Source organism: Patella vulgata, chromosome 5, assembly GCF_932274485.2.
Source record: "Patella vulgata chromosome 5, xgPatVulg1.2, whole genome shotgun sequence".
Classification (NCBI taxonomy): domain Eukaryota; kingdom Metazoa; phylum Mollusca; class Gastropoda; family Patellidae; genus Patella; species Patella vulgata.
In genome coordinates, this window is record NC_065883.2 from 49,773,741 (window position 1) to 49,787,886 (window position 14,146).

Here is a 14,146-nt window from a genome sequence, read left to right on the forward strand (position 1 = left end):
TTAAGACGAGATACAGTAGAGGTCGGAAAAGGGGGGGGGGGAACAGAGATGTGTGAGCAAATGAATTGAATAACTATTAAACAACTTTCGAATCAAGCTTGTGCTTGAGCGTGTACTGATTTCACAATGTTACTGATAACGTGACGTAATGCAACTAACAATATAAAACAATATGGGGAACTGTGGTGTGTGTTGTATGAAACAGATTGCGAGACAAAATGTATGTGAGCAAGGAGACGAAGTTAGATGTTCGAGATATGTGGGTAGAACGCTTTCTACCACAGATGGAGCAACATGTGGCAACCACTTGCCCAAAAGCACGTATGAGGTTCTTCATGAAAAACTTGAGATACACATAAGGGGAAATAATTACTAGTCTTAATCCTATATATACCTCACATGTTTCTGCAGTTTAAACAAATCTGTTGTTATCTAATAAACAAACATATATGCAATGCCCTGGCCAAAGATTATGAAAATCTATGCATTTTCAAATGAGCTGTGCGGCATTCTGCAAACACTATAATACATCAGAAAACTGCGGAATTTCAGACAGAAATTTAAAAGCACATGAATTTTGAATTAAACAGAACATTTTTATTTTTGAACATAAATGCATTCTGTAAAAAGATGAGATAAATTCAATATAAATCCAACACGAAAATACTTTAAAACAGTAATCATGATGCAATATTAGACTTTTTCACACTTTCATCGAAAACCACACAGTTTTTCTCTGTTAGCGTAGTTTCATTTCAAGTGCCAAACTGTGGTCAAATCTAAGATGTTGAAACATGCAGTGCCTATCAATTTTAAAATATCTCCTATATAGTTGTATTTCCAAAGGATAAGTAAGTTGAAATAATCTGATTATGTAACACTACAACTACAACAGCTTTTTTATCCCCACCCCCAGTTTGGAATCTGATAATTTAAAAGCACATGATTTTTTAATTCCACAGAACATTTTTATTTTTGAACATAAATGCATTCTTCAAAAAGATGAGATGAATTCAATATAAATCAAACACAAAAATACTTTAAAACGGTAATCATGATGCAATATTAGACTTTTAACACTTTCATCGAAAACCACACAGTTTTTCTCTGTTAACATAGTTTCAAGTGCCAATTGTGGTCAAATCTAAAATGTTGAAACATGCAGTGCCTATGAATTTCAAAATATCTCCTATATACATGTAGCTGTATTTCCACAGAATAATTAAGTTGAAATAATCTGATTGTGTAACACTACAACAGTTTTTTCATCCCCACCCCCCAGTATGGAATCTGATACATTGCTGACCAATCATAGGTCTGTCTCCCTGTTCACTCTGGCCTGTCAAATGATTTACAGTGCCAATGTTGCTTACAACTTTCCTGACCAAGAGATATGCACAACCGTCAACACACAAGTCATTTATGTTATCTTCCAATATGAGAGGCCATGATAAACACAAGGGCGTCCTTTTCAAGCTCGGAAATGAAGTCATCACCAAAAAGCAAAGTTTACAGAGGTCCTCGGGGCTGGAACCCAAACTGATTACGATTTGACTCCCACTTCCACCACAGATGTCATAGAGATCAGGGATGAAATTGATATGCATCATCGTTCTACTAAAGCCAGTCCAGGAAGTCATCAGGTTTTGAGATGTAGACCTGAAATATTAAATTTGGATGAGAATGAGAATTCTGGGGCGAATACTATCCAAGGAAACGGATCATTGACATCCAGAAAATGGTCAAAATGTGGAATTCTGTCAGTCAGTTACATGCCAAGGGGAGAAGACAAGCCTGTGCAGTACCAGACCATTACTATTAGTGAGCAGAAGTGGGGATCAGGTTGGATGTACTTCGTAAAGTGTATGAAATGCACATTTATCTCACTTGTTTTGCTTCTTTTTTTTTAATACTTGTGTTGAGGTCTATCATTCCACTCTATGAAACATTACCCTGGCACCCGAAATGATAGAAAGCTGGGGATAAATATGCAATAAAAAACAGTGAGGAAATAAGAAAGAAAAAAAACAATGGTTTCAACTGGAAATAGAAATAAACCTCTTTATTTCTAGCGAACATCTCGTCACTGGCCCTCCAAAAAGAAACCAGTTAAACATACATTATGCAAGAGCAAAATCTGATTATTGCAAGTCGTAATTTAGGCTTCAGATGTTATAGAAATTATAAATTAGATCTTTATTTAAACAACAAGCCCAAAATCAACTCTGTAGACCCACGGATGGCTCGGCTACAGCTCGGATTTAAATAGGATTTCAGTTATTGATAAATTCAAATATGGCGCACCCTGATGAGAATACGTCAGTTAGATCGAGGCTAAATGATAGAGTGTACTTAGCGAGGCCGCTGTAGAGCGTTTCCGCATGCCATTGAAAACTTTACTTGATAATCGAGATATGTAGGTGGAGTTAACGCCTGTCAATCAAACGTTCGGCCAAGGTGAAGGCACATTTCACTACCATTTCAAGTCAAATATTACAACGATGATAACTATGTTCAGAATAAAGTAATTTGACTGAAATTTTCAATATATTCTTCTTTCATCATCTACTTTTGAACTGTTATAGCAAGAATGGCCAACTCTCTATAAAAATCTCCCATAATGTATCTTTAACAGTCAGTAAAAAAGTAAACCTTGAGTGTCACATAAGTCTAAGGCAATCTCAAAGGTAGACACCATGTTTTGAGGTTCGGTCTAAATATTAAGGCCAACTGCATGTTTGGTCAAAAGTCACACAGGTGTGAATTTTGGAGTGTACATGTTAACATTTCATTGTACGATGTCAAAACATGTTAGGTCTAAATATTAAGGCCAACTGCAGACTTTGTTCAAGGTCACAACATGTAAATAGGGTTAGGGCACATGATTTTTTGACACAATTGTGGGTTAGGTTTAAGAATTTGGGGGAGAGGTTAAGTCTCCACATAAGCAATGACCTAGGATGATGAAAAATTAGTTCGTGATATTTCCTAATTTTATTAAAAATACATACAATACATTAGATTAATTTACAAAAGTGATTTCACTGTTTTTGGTGTTGGTGGCGCTGATGGTCTTCCTTGGATGGTACTTCTGGTATTTTTGTTTCTGAAGAAGAAAAAGAATCAATTTGAGGCTCTCGGGGGGAAAGCCACATTAGTGTGTTTCCTACTACGAATTGGATTTTCTAAAAAAATCGTGTTTGTTCCACATCACCGGGTTAGGGCTAGGGATTCTTATATCTAGTTGATTTTATTTACTAACGGTTAGGGATAGGATTTGATATATGGTTTGTTTTGGGTTAGGATGGAGACTTGTTTTATTTAATCTAATTTACTGTGCGCTGGGATATCGTTCAGATTTTTTTTTTTAAAATATGCAATTATAAGTTTCTGTGTGAATATTTTCGGGTGATTTTCTTGGAGATCAGTATAGTGTTTTCTGATGATTTTGGATGCACTTGCTGCTGTTGCGCTAAATGAAACTACAAATGGGGCTATTGCGCTAGCCGTATGAATATTCAAACCTAGGGGGCTGTTGTTTTCAATTTGTCAATCCAGAATTTTTCTCTTGTTAGCCTAAACGTTTTAATTTCTTCTGTAGTTTCAAAATCGCTCTTAGCCTTTTCTATTGGTGTGACAATGAGATCAGAAATGTCATGATTTGGTTGGTTGAAGTGAACTGAGACCGGTTTGTCTTTTTGAGTGACTATGTCTGACCGGTGACCGTTAATTCTTTCCCGAAGGACTTCTTGGCCCATGCTAGGGCGTGGCCAGAGTACTCCTGTACAACATCTTTGTCACTTCAAGTACTCTAGTTTCTCCGCTAGCATGGTTCGGTAGTGTGTCGACAAGGATGAGGCGACGTCCTTGGCCCATTTCAAGTTCAATGTCTCAATGGTAGTGGCTATGGTGGGCGTCTTCATGGCCGGCTTCACGAACTTGTTCAGGTCTTGGATCTTCCAAGTGAAACTTCTGGTGGGTTTTCCATTCTTCTGGCTCTCCATAATGGTCAATTGGTGGAGGCATTGCAGGCCCTGCAAAAAGGTTTTCACGATACCTGCATTCTCTGGAGGTGGTTGGCGCTGGTTTGGTTGTCGTTTTGGTTGGCGCTGGTTTGGTTGTTGAGTTGGTTGGCGCTGGTAACGGAATCCAAGTGGTGGTTGGTGAAATCCAGGTGGTGGTGGTGGTTGGTGAAAGCCTGGTGGTGGTCGGAATCTGTTCCGGAACTGTGGCCATTCCATTGGTAGATGAGTGGGCGTCGGAAGGAGAGGACGTCTGGTGCGGGACCTATCCATGTTCCAACAGTGTTGGTGGGGGTAAGGGGGGAGGGGACTGATTGTGTGAACGGTGTGCAAATGGGACAAGATAAGAAAGCTGTTAAGACGAGATACAGTAGAGGTCGGAAAAGGGGGGGGGGGAACAGAGATGTGTGAGCAAATGAATTGAATAACTATTAAACAACTTTCGAATCAATCTTGTGCTTGAGCGTGTACTGATTTCACAATGTTACTGATAACGTGACGTAATGCAACTAACAATATAAAACAATATGGGGAACTGTGGTGTGTGTTGTATGAAACAGATTGCGAGACAAAATGTATGTGAGCAAGGAGACGAAGTTAGATGTTCGAGATATGTGGGTAGAACGCTTTCTACCACAGATGGAGCAACATGTGGCAACCACTTGCCCAAAAGCACGTATGAGGTTCTTCATGAAAAACTTGAGATACACATAAGGGGAAATAATTACTAGTCTTAATCCTATATATACCTCACATGTTTCTGCAGTTTAAACAAATCTGTTGTTATCTAATAAACAAACATATATGCAATGCCCTGGCCAAAGATTATGAAAATCTATGCATTTTCAAATGAGCTGTGCGGCATTCTGCAAACACTATAATACATCAGAAAACTGCGGAATTTCAGACAGAAATTTAAAAGCACATGAATTTTGAATTAAACAGAACATTTTTATTTTTGAACATAAATGCATTCTGTAAAAAGATGAGATAAATTCAATATAAATCCAACACGAAAATACTTTAAAACAGTAATCATGATGCAATATTAGACTTTTTCACACTTTCATCGAAAACCACACAGTTTTTCTCTGTTAGCGTAGTTTCATTTCAAGTGCCAAACTGTGGTCAAATCTAAGATGTTGAAACATGCAGTGCCTATCAATTTTAAAATATCTCCTATATAGTTGTATTTCCAAAGGATAAGTAAGTTGAAATAATCTGATTATGTAACACTACAACTACAACAGCTTTTTTATCCCCACCCCCAGTTTGGAATCTGATAATTTAAAAGCACATGATTTTTTAATTCCACAGAACATTTTTATTTTTGAACATAAATGCATTCTTCAAAAAGATGAGATGAATTCAATATAAATCAAACACAAAAATACTTTAAAACGGTAATCATGATGCAATATTAGACTTTTAACACTTTCATCGAAAACCACACAGTTTTTCTCTGTTAACATAGTTTCAAGTGCCAATTGTGGTCAAATCTAAAATGTTGAAACATGCAGTGCCTATGAATTTCAAAATATCTCCTATATACATGTAGCTGTATTTCCACAGGATAATTAAGTTGAAATAATCTGATTGTGTAACACTACAACAGTTTTTTCATCCCCACCCCCCAGTATGGAATCTGATACATTGCTGACCAATCATAGGTCTGTCTCCCTGTTCACTCTGGCCTGTCAAATGATTTACAGTGCCAATGTTGCTTACAACTTTCCTGACCAAGAGATATGCACAACCGTCAACACACAAGTCATTTATGTTATCTTCCAATATGAGAGGCCATGATAAACACAAGGGCGTCCTTTTCAAGCTCGGAAATGAAGTCATCACCAAAAAGCAAAGTTTACAGAGGTCCTCGGGGCTGGAACCCAAACTGATTACGATTTGACTCCCACTTCCACCACAGATGTCATAGAGATCAGGGATGAAATTGATATGCATCATCGTTCTACTAAAGCCAGTCCAGGAAGTCATCAGGTTTTGAGATGTAGACCTGAAATATTAAATTTGGATGAGAATGAGAATTCTGGGGCGAATACTATCCAAGGAAACGGATCATTGACATCCAGAAAATGGTCAAAATGTGGAATTCTGTCAGTCAGTTACATGCCAAGGGGAGAAGACAAGCCTGTGCAGTACCAGACCATTACTATTAGTGAGCAGAAGTGGGGATCAGGTTGGATGTACTTCGTAAAGTGTATGAAATGCACATTTATCTCACTTGTTTTGCTTCTTTTTTTTTAATACTTGTGTTGAGGTCTATCATTCCACTCTATGAAACATTACCCTGGCACCTGAAATGATAGAAAGCTGGGGATAAATATGCAATAAAAAACAGTGAGGAAATAAGAAAGAAAAAAACAATGGTTTCAACTGGAAATAGAAATAAACCTCTTTATTTCTAGCGAACATCTCGTCACTGGCCCTCCAAAAAGAAACCAGTTAAACATACATTATGCAAGAGCAAAATCTGATTATTGCAAGTCGTAATTTAGGCTTCAGATGTTATAGAAATTATAAATTAGATCTTTATTTAAACAACAAGCCCAAAATCAACTCTGTAGACCCACGGATGGCTCGGCTACAGCTCGGATTTAAATAGGATTTCAGTTATTGATAAATTCAAATATGGCGCACCCTGATGAGAATACGTCAGTTAGATCGAGGCTAAATGATAGAGTGTACTTAGCGAGGCCGCTGTAGAGCGTTTCCGCATGCCATTGAAAACTTTACTTGATAATCGAGATATGTAGGTGGAGTTAACGCCTGTCAATCAAACGTTCGGCCAAGGTGAAGGCACATTTCACTACTATTTCTAGTCAAATATTACAACGATGATAACTATGTTCAGAATAAAGTAATTTGACTGAAATTTTCAATATATTCTTCTTTCATCATCTACTTTTGAACTGTTATAGCAAGAATGGCCAACTCTCTATAAAAATCTCCCATAATGTATCTTTAACAGTCAGTAAAAAAGTAAACCTTGAGTGTCACATAAGTCTAAGGCAATCTCAAAGGTAGACACCATGTTTTGAGGTTCGGTCTAAATATTAAGGCCAACTGCATGTTTGGTCAAAAGTCACACAGGTGTGAATTTTGGAGTGTACATGTTAACATTTCATTGTACGATGTCAAAACATGTTAGGTCTAAATATTAAGGCCAACTGCAGACTTTGTTCAAGGTCACAACATGTAAATAGGGTTAGGGCACATGATTTTTTGACACAATTGTGGGTTAGGTTTAAGAATTTGGGGGAGAGGTTAAGTCTCCACATAAGCAATGACCTAGGATGATGAAAAATTAGTTCGTGATATTTCCTAATTTTATTAAAAATACATACAATACATTAGATTAATTTACAAAAGTGATTTCACTGTTTTTGGTGTTGGTGGCGCTGATGGTCTTCCTTGGATGGTACTTCTGGTATTTTTGTTTCTGAAGAAGAAAAAGAATCAATTTGAGGCTCTCGGGGGAAAGCCACATTAGTGTATTTCCTACTACGAATTGGATTTTCTAAAAAAATCGTGTTTGTTCCACATCACCGGGTTAGGGCTAGGGATTCTTATATCTAGTTGATTTTATTTACTAACGGTTAGGGATAGGATTTGATATATGGTTTGTTTTGGGTTAGGATGGAGACTTGTTTTATTTAATCTAATTTACTGTGCGCTGGGATATCGTTCAGATTTTTTTTTTTTTAAAATATGCAATTATAAGTTTCTGTGTGAATATTTTCGGGTGATTTTCTTGGAGATCAGTATAGTGTTTTCTGATGATTTTGGATGCACTTGCTGCTGTTGCGCTAAATGAAACTACAAAAGGGGCTATTGCGCTAGCCGTATGAATATTCAAACCTAGGGGGCTGTTGTTTTCAATTTGTCAATCCAGAATTTTTCTCTTGTTAGCCTAAACGTTTTAATTTCTTCTGTAGTTTCAAAATCGCTCTTAGCCTTTTCTATTGGTGTGACAATGAGATCAGAAATGTCATGATTTGGTTGGTTGAAGTGAATTGAGACCGGTTTGTCTTTTTGAGTGACTATGTCTGACCGGTGACCGTTAATTCTTTCCCGAAGGACTTCTTGGCCCATGCTAGGGCGTGGCCAGAGTACTCCTGTACAACATCTTTGTCACTTCAAGTACTCTAGTTTCTCCGCTAGCATGGTTCGGTAGTGTGTCGACAAGGATGAGGCGACGCCCTTGGCCCATTTCAAGTTCAATGTCTCAATGGTAGTGGCTATGGTGGGCGTCTTCATGGCCGGCTTCACGAACTTGTTCAGGTCTTGGATCTTCCAAGTGAAACTTCTGGTGGGTTTTCCATTCTTCTGGCTCTCCATAATGGTCAATTGGTGGAGGCATTGCAGGCCCTGCAAAAAGGTTTTCACGATACCTGCATTCTCTGGAGGTGGTTGGCGCTGGTTTGGTTGTCGTTTTGGTTGGCGCTGGTTTGGTTGTTGAGTTGGTTGGCGCTGGTAACGGAATCCAAGTGGTGGTTGGTGAAATCCAGGTGGTGGTGGTGGTTGGTGAAAGCCTGGTGGTGGTCGGAATCTGTTCCGGAACTGTGGCCATTCCATTGGTAGATGAGTGGGCGTCGGAAGGAGAGGACGTCTGGTGCGGGACCTATCCATGTTCCAACAGTGTTGGTGGGGGTAAGGGGGGAGGGGACTGATTGTGTGAACGGTGTGCAAATGGGACAAGATAAGAAAGCTGTTAAGACGAGATACAGTAGAGGTCGGAAAAGGGGGGGGGGGATAGAGATGTGTGAGCAAATGAATTGAATAACTATTAAACAACTTTCGAATCAAGCTTGTGCTTGAGCGTGTACTGATTTCACAATGTTACTGATAACGTGACGTAATGCAACTAACAATATAAAACAATATGGGGAACTGTGGTGTGTGTTGTATGAAACAGATTGCGAGACAAAATGTATGTGAGCAAGGAGACGAAGTTAGATGTTCGAGATATGTGAATAACTGATTTTACAATATGACTGATAACGTGACGAAATGTAACTAAAAAAATATAAAACAAGTATGAAACAAAGGTAGATCGTTTGAATTTTGCGGTTTATTGATTATACAGTATAGTATATTGTTTTAATTCCAATCGTTCAATTAAAATCTTGTAACAAATATAAAAATAAAATTACATAAGAATATACAAAGAAAAAAAAGAATTACATATAATATAGACGGGTCGTTCCTCGATTATATCGCGATGTACATTTCGGAGTGGTATCCTTTGTAAGGGTTACGGTCAGCCCTATTTACATCTCGTGACTTTAGACTAAATCTGCAGTTTGAGTTGGCCTTAATATTTAGACCTAACCATGTTTTGACATCATTGTGAACGAAATGTTAACATTTACACCCCAAAATTCACACTCAGCCAACGGATACCCCCAATCATGGCTATTTTGATACCAAATATTTAAAACATTTACTGCTGGGCAATAAAAAAGCAGTATTCTTACCATTTCTGACACTTTCCATTCAAAACTTCAGAAAATAAGACGCTGAGAAAATATCAACATCCCAAGTCTGTCGTCATATCAGGACTCAGACTAGCAATTATTTGCCCATTAACTTCAATGTTAAATGGCTGTAACATCACAGGCTGTAGCTTTTTGCTCAACATTCCGTTGGTTCCATTGGGGATCACATTTGGCAATATCCTCATCATACATTTGTAGGGGTTGACCGTTTAGATTTTTTGCTACGGGAATTTGATGTTGACTGGGGTGAAATGATTGCTCTGCAGAAAGACACTTTACACCATCCCTCCGCTGTAATATCATCAGTATTACCCAAAACTGCTATGGAATTGCAAATTTGATCCCTTTTGTCCAATTCTAGACCAAAAAGTCAACCAAAAAATGCAGGGCGAGGTGAGAAAAAAATTAAGGAAAAAATTATTTATAACTCGCACTACAATAACTCGAAATAATTAATAGTCTAAGTCCATCTGGGCACTTGTGAGTAAAAAATAGGTTACGTGCCCTTGTTTTGAAATTAGTCTCGCTTAACAAGTATACCGATCATTCTACGTCTGATTGACAGGCCGGGATAATCACGACTACTTTTTTTTACGAAACATAACAGAAAGCTGGAACAAGAAATTGAATTTAGAAACACGCCCGTTAGGCAACTCAACAATTGTTTTAAGAATCTTGTAAAAGTAAAATGAAACTACTGCTAGTATCATGTTCTTGCCTAACGCAAGTGTTTCAGAGATATTATTTGTACTAAACCAAAAGATGCTGCTCCTAACGTTACAGTTAATGATAAAGCAATTTAAAAAATAAAAAGAACATAATTTCTAAGGCTGCTGTAATAACCAAAAAGCTAAATATTACTGCTATTCAGAATCGTCAACAATAGATTTTTTTACGGCTGTAATAGCTGATAGATGGGTAGAGAATTCCACTAGCGCCGAGTATTATCATACTGCGTGGTAAGCCAGAAATCACTTCCGAGACAAGCCACTGAAGCGTGCACATTCGCCGTGTCGAGTCCAGCTTTCTGTAGGGAAAATTTTCATTACACGGGTCACCCTAAATTCATCCTCGGTTACCCAGTGTACTCATTCCGTTCTTCTCCACTATACCCTGGGTTTATCTATGGGGGAGACACGTTTTCAAGTTATCAGCCCTTGATGATTGTGCTATTTTTATCGACCAATCCCATAAATTGTTATTTGAAAAGGAAGTTGGCAAAGGTAAGTAACTCTCATCGGACAATGTTAGGAGTTTGCCTATTCTTAATGCGTAATTATTAACAACCAATTATATATTATGTTAATTAAAACCAGACGTTCATATAATCAAATTGCCAAGTTCAATAATAATAAACATAACAGAATGACATATTTCAGACAAAGAACGAATAGTAATAATAATAACAAAAGTCAAACATATAGATGTTATACATATTTGAAATTAACAACACATACTACAGATTTTGATAATACAATTATAAATATATACATTATTTACATAAATCATTCTGTAAATGGACATGCATATGGTTATCTACCCTTATAAAAATGAAGGCGAAACGATTGGTTTGTAAACTGTTTTCTGATTGGTCCGTAGACTGTAGCTACATTCTAGGCCAGGGCAGATAATTTGAACCCTATGGATTAACGCAGGGTATAGTGGAGTAGAACGGAATGAGTAAATTGGGTAACCGAGGAAGCCCTAAGTTGTACTTTTTACATAATATAATGGAAAAGACATTTTAGCAGAGCATTTAATATTGACAACCATACCCTTCCATAACAGTCTAGATGTTAACACTAATATTTTTAATCAAATTCATAAGTTTATTGTTATGTCAAAAATACTTTAATGTCGACCAAATAATATTTTACAATTTATTAAATGTAAAATTTTGACTTTTTTCCCATGTTGGTTATTAAAAAATGTCTATTATGCTTGTTTTATATGTATAACTATGGCCTATCTCCTATTATATATATTGTACATTTTTATCCACTCTATTATATTTATATAATATGTTTGTGTTTGCCATTTTAACTATATACACCCATTTGCATTAATATTGTATGTATAAATTATTTAGGGAATGGGGTTTTACATAGGCCAAGCCTGTTCCCAATCTCATTCAGACAACCAGAATAAAATATTGTTTGTATATAAAAAAAACCAAAACACGAATTAAATGTTAGCGTGTTGTGTGGGAATCATAGAATAGATCGTATAGGCCTATAGACTAAGTACAGTTCTTTCGTGGGGATTTTAAACTTTCAAACTCATCAACTTCCCTACGTATCCCGTAGACTCGATTTTCTATGTCATTTTTTTTGGCAAACAAAATACCCAAATCAAAAAAATAAAACAACTGTGAATTCTGTTGGATTATGAATTCTGTCGGAATATAGACTAATACTCGTTCATATAAAAGATTTCATGTGGTATCCCAATTACTAAATGTCATTCAAATAGTAAGTGCAGGAATACCGCACTACACGCAAAACAAAACCGACAAGACAAACCTGCGGACCCAACAAGACAAACTAGTTCTAGGTCTATGTACATGACATGGCCTAGCCTAATTTATGTAAGAAATAAACAACAAATATCAAATCAATTGAATGGATCCGGAGACCAGTCGTAAGCGTACACTGTGCTGTACGTAATAATGCAGGCTTCACTAAAAATGAAAAAAACCCAACAAATTAATGCGCCTAATCTTGACGGTAGCCTAATCGTCTTTGAATGGCGATAGTCTACCACTAGTACCAGTTGCGGTCATAAGTTTGAACGCCAAACAATTTTAACAAAGGGCGGTAATCCGGATAGAATCTCAGAAAACGCTAAACTGGAGCAAATCCCAACAACGAGAACATTCTGCAGTATGTCAATAACCATGTTTAAAAGCTCCACTGAGAAATGCGCCCACATTTGAGGAAGGAACGTTTTGCATATGGGCCAACTTACCTTTCACCGACTACGCTAACGTCACGTGATAATGGCGACGGCAACTAGTGACGTCATTGAGTTTCGTGATCCACAGATTGCTATGCCGATGAGAGGTTTGACATTTGATTGACATTTGGGACTGGCGATACTTGTTTGATTATTTAAGGAACCGATAAGCACCAAGGAAGTCGGTGCCCCTAGGCCTATATGACAACTGATTGACGTGCTTCCTATCAGGGAGTCACGGTGGCTAAGCGAGTAAGGCGCTGGTTGTGCGTTGTGGTTCACGTTAGGCGTACTGAGTACTAGGCCTAGTAGTACTGTAGTAGTACTACTCTAGCCACTACCCAGGGACCCAGGTTAAGGTAGGAGGGCCGAGAAGTTTCCCGGGATTTTTCCAGCGAGCTTTCCACCTATAGTATCACCACCCTAGCTAGACAAACTAGCCTATTTTAAGGACCGCAATATATTGGAAATATTCTGTAGGCCTAGATAGATAATATGATTAATAATAATGTTAACGTCTGTGTACTAACACTCTAACAGTACACTGTTGTCTACCTGCTGGTCCTGTAGCTGCAATATTGAATTGGCAGGTTATTCGAGTCTTTGCGCAAGTATATCTCCAAATTCTGAACACATATTTTATAGGAATACAGTTTGAATTGAAATAGGCCTAAGTAATTCTATCACAAAGGTTACTAAAATAGTTAGCGAACTGTTTTGTCTAATGACGTAACAGGACGCCATGAAATTACCAACCTAGTCCTAGGTCAGGCTAGGTGAAATATCGCCAGATACCACGTTGCATTAGCCCCGCTCATCGCTTTCCTTACAAGAATTTGACTCCATATATGGGAAATGATGTTTAGGCGGTCATTTTAAGTAAAAAAGCCAAAGAAATATTGGTGTTCGTTTAATTGGAAATAAAGCTGGTAACCTTTTGTTCAATTTTTGTAATCAAAAAATGAGTACAACTTGCTCAAGAAAGTCCTTAGAGTAGAGCCACTCACTACATGGCGGGTCCAGGAATTTTTTTAGGAGAGGGTTTGCCGGGTTCTTGAGGCAATGTATATTTTGTTTTTTGTTTTTTTGGAGTAGGGTGGGGAAGTGGTCCAGGTCGGTTCTCTCCCCCCAGCCTTGAAATTTTTGGAGTAATACATGGTCTCTATTGTCATTTTGGTGTATATCTGGGGTAACGAGAAGTCACCGAAACTGGGATTTTACATACTAAATACATATACCTTCTACGCTACGTTTTAATTTTACTGATGTGTAATAAAATCAGATCTGCAAAATTTTGACAGGAAACTTTAAGTAAGCAAATTAGAAAAACAAAAACCGACCGTGACTGTCTCAAAGATCAATATCAAGAGAATTCTTCACATAAACTAATCGTTTATTTATTTGTCAAGGGGGGTGGGGGTGGATGGCTGAATGGTTAGCGTGCGCGCGCTGTATCATAAATTCTGTCATTGAGTCGACTGGCGGGGTTTCGAATCCCCGGTTGTACGTGACAAGGAGTAGGGGCGCCTGTCCAACCTCGTGGGTTTTCTCCGGGTCCTCCGGTTTCCTCCCACTGCTAAAGACCCCTATGCGCAAGCGAATTATTGAAATAAAATTAAACCATATGTTAGTCCCGAAATGACCTAGTTT

The 14,146-nt window shown here is 37.7% G+C and overlaps 1 long non-coding RNA gene across 1 annotated transcript; it reads right to left on the bottom strand.

Annotated features, from left to right (window-relative positions):
* Positions 1-4,880: 4,880 nt before the first annotated feature.
* On the bottom strand, positions 4,881-7,583 carry LOC126821226 (uncharacterized). The gene is made up of 3 exons (XR_007680368.2): positions 7,388-7,583; positions 6,265-6,337; positions 4,881-6,036 (listed from the first exon to the last, which is right to left on the bottom strand). It is a non-coding gene; the product is annotated as an uncharacterized LOC126821226 (long non-coding RNA).
* Between the last annotated feature and the right edge of the window lie 6,563 nt (positions 7,584-14,146).